Source organism: Hyperoodon ampullatus (assembly GCF_949752795.1).
Source record: "Hyperoodon ampullatus genome assembly, chromosome: 9".
In the NCBI taxonomy this organism is placed as follows: domain Eukaryota; kingdom Metazoa; phylum Chordata; class Mammalia; order Artiodactyla; family Ziphiidae; genus Hyperoodon; species Hyperoodon ampullatus.
Genome location: NC_136922.1, coordinates 12,772,513 through 12,779,399, shown reverse-complemented (window position 1 = coordinate 12,779,399; position 6,887 = coordinate 12,772,513). Strand labels below are relative to the sequence as shown.

General features: G+C 40.7%; 1 pseudogene across 1 annotated transcript; it reads right to left on the bottom strand.

The window, feature by feature from the left end:
• Nucleotides 1-3,090: 3,090 nt before the first annotated feature.
• Nucleotides 3,091-3,611, bottom strand: LOC307058331 (small ribosomal subunit protein mS25-like; annotated as a pseudogene). The gene has a single exon. The product of its transcript is annotated as a small ribosomal subunit protein mS25-like (transcript).
• Nucleotides 3,612-6,887: the final 3,276 nt, after the last annotated feature.

The window sequence follows — 6,887 nt, the reverse complement described above, 5'->3', positions numbered from 1 at the left end:
GAGAAAATTAGGGGAGAAAATAAGGGCAAAGGAGAGAGACTGATACCAACTGCAAGATGTTTATCGGAAAGATGGAAAACTTAATTGTCACCGCACTCAGCCTGCTCCTGCCTCCATTCTCCCATCTCCTTTCTCTCCCCCAGCCCTAATTTCCTACCCTTAATAAACAATGTTCCCACAATCGATCTTCACGATAAGGCTGAAGTTATATTACAATAATGCTAATATTTATTGAATACCAAGTGTATATAGTAAGCACTGAGTTAAGTGCTTTACTTGGACTGTATCTTTTAAACCTCACTGTGATGCTGTAAGATAGATAATGGGATCTACATTTTACTCGTGAAGAAGCTTAAGAGACACCGAGACCCACAGCTAGTAAGGGGTGGAGCTGAGGCTCTAATCCAATCAGCCGGATGCCATAGCCCAGCCTCTTTACCCCCACACCACACGGCCTCCTCTTGTTGAATCCCCTTATCCCCATTTCCCACTGTCATTCTTCTCCCCTCTCTACGGGCAACCATTAATGGATATATTTTTATTTTAATATATTTTATATTACACACTGTAGATCATTGTTTGATATGAATTATTTTTAATGTATGTAAATGGTATTTTATTACCTATATTATTGTTTCCTTTTTCTCACTAAGCATCTTGTTTTTGATACATCCATGTTGCCATGTGTTGACTGTTAAAGCAATCCTGAGAAAAAAGAACGAAGCTGGAGGTATAACCCTTCCAGACTTCAGATTATACTACAAAGCTACAGTAATCAAAATAGTGTGGTATTGACACAAAAACAGATACATAGATCAATGGAACAGAATAAAGAGCCCAGAAATAAACCCACACACCTATGGTCAATTAATCTATGACAGAGGAGGCAAGAATATAAAATGGAGAAAAAAAAACCCATCTCTTCCACAAGTGGTGCCGGGAAAGCTGGACAGCTACATGTAAAACAATGAAATTAGAGCATTCCCTCACACCATATATAAAAATAAACTCAAAATGGTTTAAAAACCCAAATTTAAGACATGACACCATGAAACTCCTAGAAGAGAACATAAGTGAAACACTCTTTGACATAAATCATAGCAATATTTTCTTAGATAACTCTCCCAAGGCAAAATAAATAAAAGCAAAAATTAAAAAATGGGACCTTATCAAACTTAAAAGCTTTTGCACAGCAAAGGAAATCATCAACAAAATGAAAAGACAACCTATGAAATGGGAGAAAATATTTGCAAATGATGTGACAAACAAGGGGTTAGTATCCAAAGTATACAAACAATTTATACGACTCAATATGAAAAAAACCCAAACAACCCAATCAAAAAATGGGCATAAGAACTAAACAGACATTTTCCCAAAGAACACATACAGATGGCCAACAGGCACATGAAAAGATGCTCAACATTGCTAGTTATTAGAGAAATGCAAATCAAAACTACAATGAGGTATCTCACCTCACACCAGTCAGAATGATCATCATCAAAAAAGTCTACAAATAGTAAATGCTGGGGAGGGTGTGGAGAAAAGGGAACCCTCTTGCACTGTTGGTGGGAATGTAAATTGGCACAAACACTATTGAAAACAGTATGAAGGCTCCTTAAAAAACTAAAAATAGAGCTACCCTATGATCCAGCTATCCCACTCCTGGGTCTGTATCTGGAAAAAATGAAAACTCTAATTTGAAAAGATACATACAATGGTCACAGCAGCACTATTTACAATAACCAAGATATAGAAACAACCCAAGTGCCCATCAATAGATGAGTGGCTTAAGAAGATGTGGTATACATATACAATGGAATATCACTCAGCCATTAAAACAATGAAATGTTGCCATTTGCAGCAACATGGATGGACCTAGAGGATATTATGATTAGTGAATTAAGTTAGACAGAGAAAGACAAATACTATATATCACTTACATGTGTAATCTAAAAAATAATACAAATGAATGTATATACAAAATAAAAACAGACTCACAGCCATAGAAAACAAGCTTATGGTTACCAAAGAGGAGAGGTGTGGGGAAGGACAAATTAGGAGAACAGGATTAACAGATAAAACTATTATACATGAAATAGATTTAAAAAAAACAAGGATTTACTGTATAGCACAGGGAATTATACCCAATATCTTGTAATAACCTATAATATAATCTGCAAAAATACTGAGTCACTATGCTGTACACCTGAAACTAACACAATATTGTAAATGAACTATACTTCAATAAAAAAAGAAAGATCCATCCATCCATGTTGCCCTGTGTTGATTTCATTTTTTGTCTCTGACCTGCTACAGAATAGTCTATGGTTTCCACTCACCCCAAATAATTTATCCACTCCTCCATAATGAAGATCCAGATTTTTTCCAACTCTTCACCACAAATGATACTTCAGTGAGCATCCTCATATGCTGTCCCTCATGGTGCTAGTGAGAAATTCCTGGACATAAATCCAGGAGCACAACTGGTAGGTCATAGGGTATGTTTAGCAACTGGAATAGACTGCTCTCCAGAATGACTGCTCTGGTTCACACTCTTACTTAGCAGTGCAGAGGGAAATCCCTGCCTGTTATCCTGTCTAAATTCTGCCAACCTAAAAGGTGCAAATTTACAACTCATTGCTGTTCTAATTTATATTTCTCTATTAACGATTTGGGACATTTCTTCCTATACCAGTTCTTTCTGTTTCCTTTCCTACAAATTGCCTGTTCATAATCGTTGCTCATTTTGCAATTGATTTTTTTTCTTATTCATTTCGAGGAATTCCTTGTTTATTCTAGATACTTGCTGTTTTCTAACATCCCAAATAACTTCTCTAAATCTGTCACCTGGTCTTTGTCCTTGCTCTCCTTCATGAACAGAAGTCGTATTTTGATGTAATTCATTTTTTTTTCCAGTGATTCTGAAGCATTTATTGCCCTGATGGCACAGGGTGTTCACTGGGCAGCTTGGCTGTAGCCCAACTCCTCCCCTCCCCCCATGCGCTTTTACACAGTGTGTAAAGGAGACCCTTTTATTGCCAAGAGATGTTCAGTCTCTCGGGGAATAGGACCAGGGGCTTTTCTGGGGCCTCAGTCTTGGGCACTGGCTTTCAGAGCTGCTTTGTACTTCCCTGTCATTTCCCTGGGCAATGGCACCAGGCCCGGGCAGGGCACCTGCCCCGCCACCTCACAGATGCACTGCCGCAGGCAGTACTTTCGGGGGCCGAAGTGGGCTGGGTGAGAAAGCTGTCTTTTCTCCTGCTCCTCTCTCTCAAGGGTTTCCTCACGCTTCCCCAGAATCTTTTTGATCTGCTCCATGATCTCCTTATTGCTCTTGGTCTCCACGTCCACAAGGACTTGCTCCCCAGAATCTAAATAGAACCGCAGGAAGGGTGTTGGCGTCATGTTCTTAAACATCATGATCTGTACCCAGGGGTTCTTGTACTGGATCTGAGGTATGTTGGAAAACACGAATTTCCTGGCACCCTCGCCCAGCTCCCCGTGCGTATTGTAGTTCACCGTCATGACCTTCACCGAGTCCTTGAACACTACGTCCCCCGGCCCAGGTACTGCAGGGGGCGGCGTATCGGGAAGCGGCCCTTCATGGACATGGCGGCTGCGGCGGAAGGGCCGGACCACCGGCCGCGAGCCCAGCAGCGCTGAGACGAGCCAAGATGACCCCTCGCCTCAATTAATTTTTTTTTTTTTGCCTTATGGTCTGTGCCTTTGAAGTTTTGTTTAAAAAAATCCCATCCCATCATCTCCAGTTCTCAAAGATTTTTATTTTGTATTTTTGTCTATTGACTTTATGGGCTTACATTTCTATTGCCTTTAAAAAAAAAAATCCAATTGCTTAAATAACCTTATTCTTCTAACGTTATGAGTGAAACAAGCTTTGGAGGGCAAATCCAAGAAATTGACCGTTGTTGACATCAATTGCTTCTATGAAAAGTATGTGATCTGAGTTCCAAAAGACCAAGCTGGAAGTAAACTTTTGGAATAGATCCTATTTATGCACTGAGGGGTGCCAGGATATTTATGAAAAGCAACTCTAAAGTAACAATACTGCTCTGGCCATGGTTGTTGGCCTCAGTATCGTAACATTATAATTGTAGTGTTAATCTGATTATAAATGACCCTGAGCAGTGTTCCTTAAAGCATTACCCTCAAATCAATTGCATCACATTTACTTAAATGTACTTATTAAAAATACAGATTTCAGTGTCAACACCCATAGAATGCACAACACAAAGAGTGAACCCTAACATAAACTATGGAGTTTGGTTGATAATAATGTGTCAATGTTGGTTCATCAATTGTAATAAAAGAGCCACATTGATGTGGGATGTTGATGGTGGGGAGGCTGTGTATATGGGGAAAGGGGTGTGTGGGAACTCAGACTTTTTGCTTGATTTTGCTGTAATCCTTAAACTGCTTAAAAAAAAAAAGCTTATTAATTAAAAAAGACTCCTTAGAGCTGTTCCTTAGAACTACTAAAGCCATAATTTCATTTTTTCATTAGCATCCCAGGTAAATATTATTCTCATAGAAGTTTGATAGCTACTACCTGAAATGTATATTTTAATAATAATAATAATAATAAAAAGGTTTGTTACCTGGTGGGTGTGAATTACTGGCGAGGGAAGGGATCAGTTTAGAGTGTATCAGGAGAGAGAGCCAGAGATAAATGGGTTTTGAATAATGAGGGAGGAGTCCCCCCAGTTTATTTTAGCTTCTAATAAAGATTTTATTACTTATGTTTGTTTGACATATGGATTTTATTTGCCATGTATGTGGTGAGGAAAATAAAGATGTGTTCTGACCAAAACACAGGCACATACTAGCCGAGCAGCACTAAACTTTTATCACCCTATGTAAGAACTGAAGCGATTGTATTCTCCTACATTCAGGGGATTCTTGTCTTTACTGCTTTTTCTGCCTGGGTGGAATCCCTTCCCTCTATCACTTCTGAAGGACACTTCTCACAGACATTTTTAAGGCCTTGAGTTTGGCTCTCATCTGTCTAGCAGTGCAGTGAAGGAATTTTCCATCAGGTTGAAATTGGGTAACGTTGTAATGAGTGAGTCTTATTTCTATCAGGGGATCATGGGGTCTCCTTGGTGACTGTCACTGAATTTACAGAGCTGGCTATACGGTTTGAGCTCTTTGAGTAGCAAATATAATGGAATACCTCCTCCCCCATCCCGCCCCTGATCATCCTGAGATATGAGTACATGCAGGAAGATTACAAAGAAACAAAGCAAAAAATCCCACAAAACCTCCAACCAACCAACCCTCACCAGTCGTACTGAAAATATTTGTAAAATTACCAGATGAAAAAAGTCATATTTAAACATGTGGAGGGAACAATTTCTAGATCTTAATGAGGTCCCCATTATGATGCAGAGTTGCTAAGAACAAAGGGAGACCATGGTGCAGTGGTTAGGGTGTGGGCTCTGCACTGCAGGAACCATGGCATACAAACAAGCTCTCTATATGTGTCTGTCAAGTAAAATCAAAGCTCTCAAAATAAAAACAGTTTTTATAGGTGTCAGACATCGTGACAGTTTACATACACTATCTCATTTTCACAAAATGAGGCAGGTCCTATTAATGTCCTTACAGATGAGGACACTGAGGCTTAGAGAGGTTTGCCCAAGTTCACAGAGACAGCAGCTGCCACAAATCGATTTCCCAGGGCTGGCAGAAAGCTCTGCTTCCAAAAATAACAGCAACTGAACTGTATCAGAGATGATTATTTAGCCTATTATAGAATGAAACTTGACTATTTTCATGGGTTACCTACTGATTTCTAATTATAAAAAATCAGACTGATGAGATGATCTTTATTTCCCCTCTCTGCGGCTTAGCTTCCTCATCTGTAAAACGAGGGCGCTGGGTGAAGCCATTGGTCCTCAGCCCCGGCTGTACATGAGAACCGCCTGAGGAGTTCTCACACCTGGATCCACCTCATGCCAACTGAATTAGAATCTCTGCAGTGGCGCCCAAGCACTGGAATCTATTTTAAGCTCCCCAGCTGATTGTAAAGAGCCAGGTGATTTCTGGCTCTACAAGTCCTCACTCTGTGATTATACTTCAACATTTCTTTAGCTTGACCCTGTCGCCCGCCACACCCCAGTGCAGATGAGGGGAGAGAGTTGGCCATTCACCCAACATCTGAAGAGTTATTAAGCCCACCACTAAGACTTCTTTTCAGTTTGATTAAAAAAAACAAAAAACAAAAAACCAAACCGTCACCCATGCTTTGAGAAGATTTTCCTGAAAAAGAAACTTCAAGACAGTGTCATCTGGTAATCTGCTACCATGTACTAATCTACATAGCATCTTTGAGCCCCACTTACCAAGGTCAGGAAAGGGATTTCTTATTTTTTCTTTTTTAAATGGGTGAACTGGAAACAAAGCTCCCAGAGCCCAGACAATTGCACTTCTCCTGTCTGGACAGTCTGGTTCATTTTGTTTGTTGGCGTTGGCACCAAAAGGCCAGCCCCTGGTGAGAAGCTATCAGGTGAGCAGATGGAATTTGCTCATGTGACTTCTTCTGGGTTTGTCACCCTCTCTGGGATAAGGGACAGTGTTTTAGATTTTCTTTGGAGAAGCTGCCCCTTGTAAGGGCTCCGGATCGGAGCCCTCCTTTCAGTGAGCACTGCAGCTTCACCCGCTGGCGCGAGGGGCTGTGTCCGGCTTCTCTCCAGCGACCGGCCTGCCTAGTGGTTCTGTCAGACCATGTGTTGGGGTGGCTGACACTAACATCACAGCTGCTTTTCTCCCTGGTTGAATTCTGCCCTTCAGATCTCTTGACAACATTGTCACTCTCGCTCTTGTGGGCTTGACAGCACACTGACTTGCAGACAGCATCGCATGGCAGT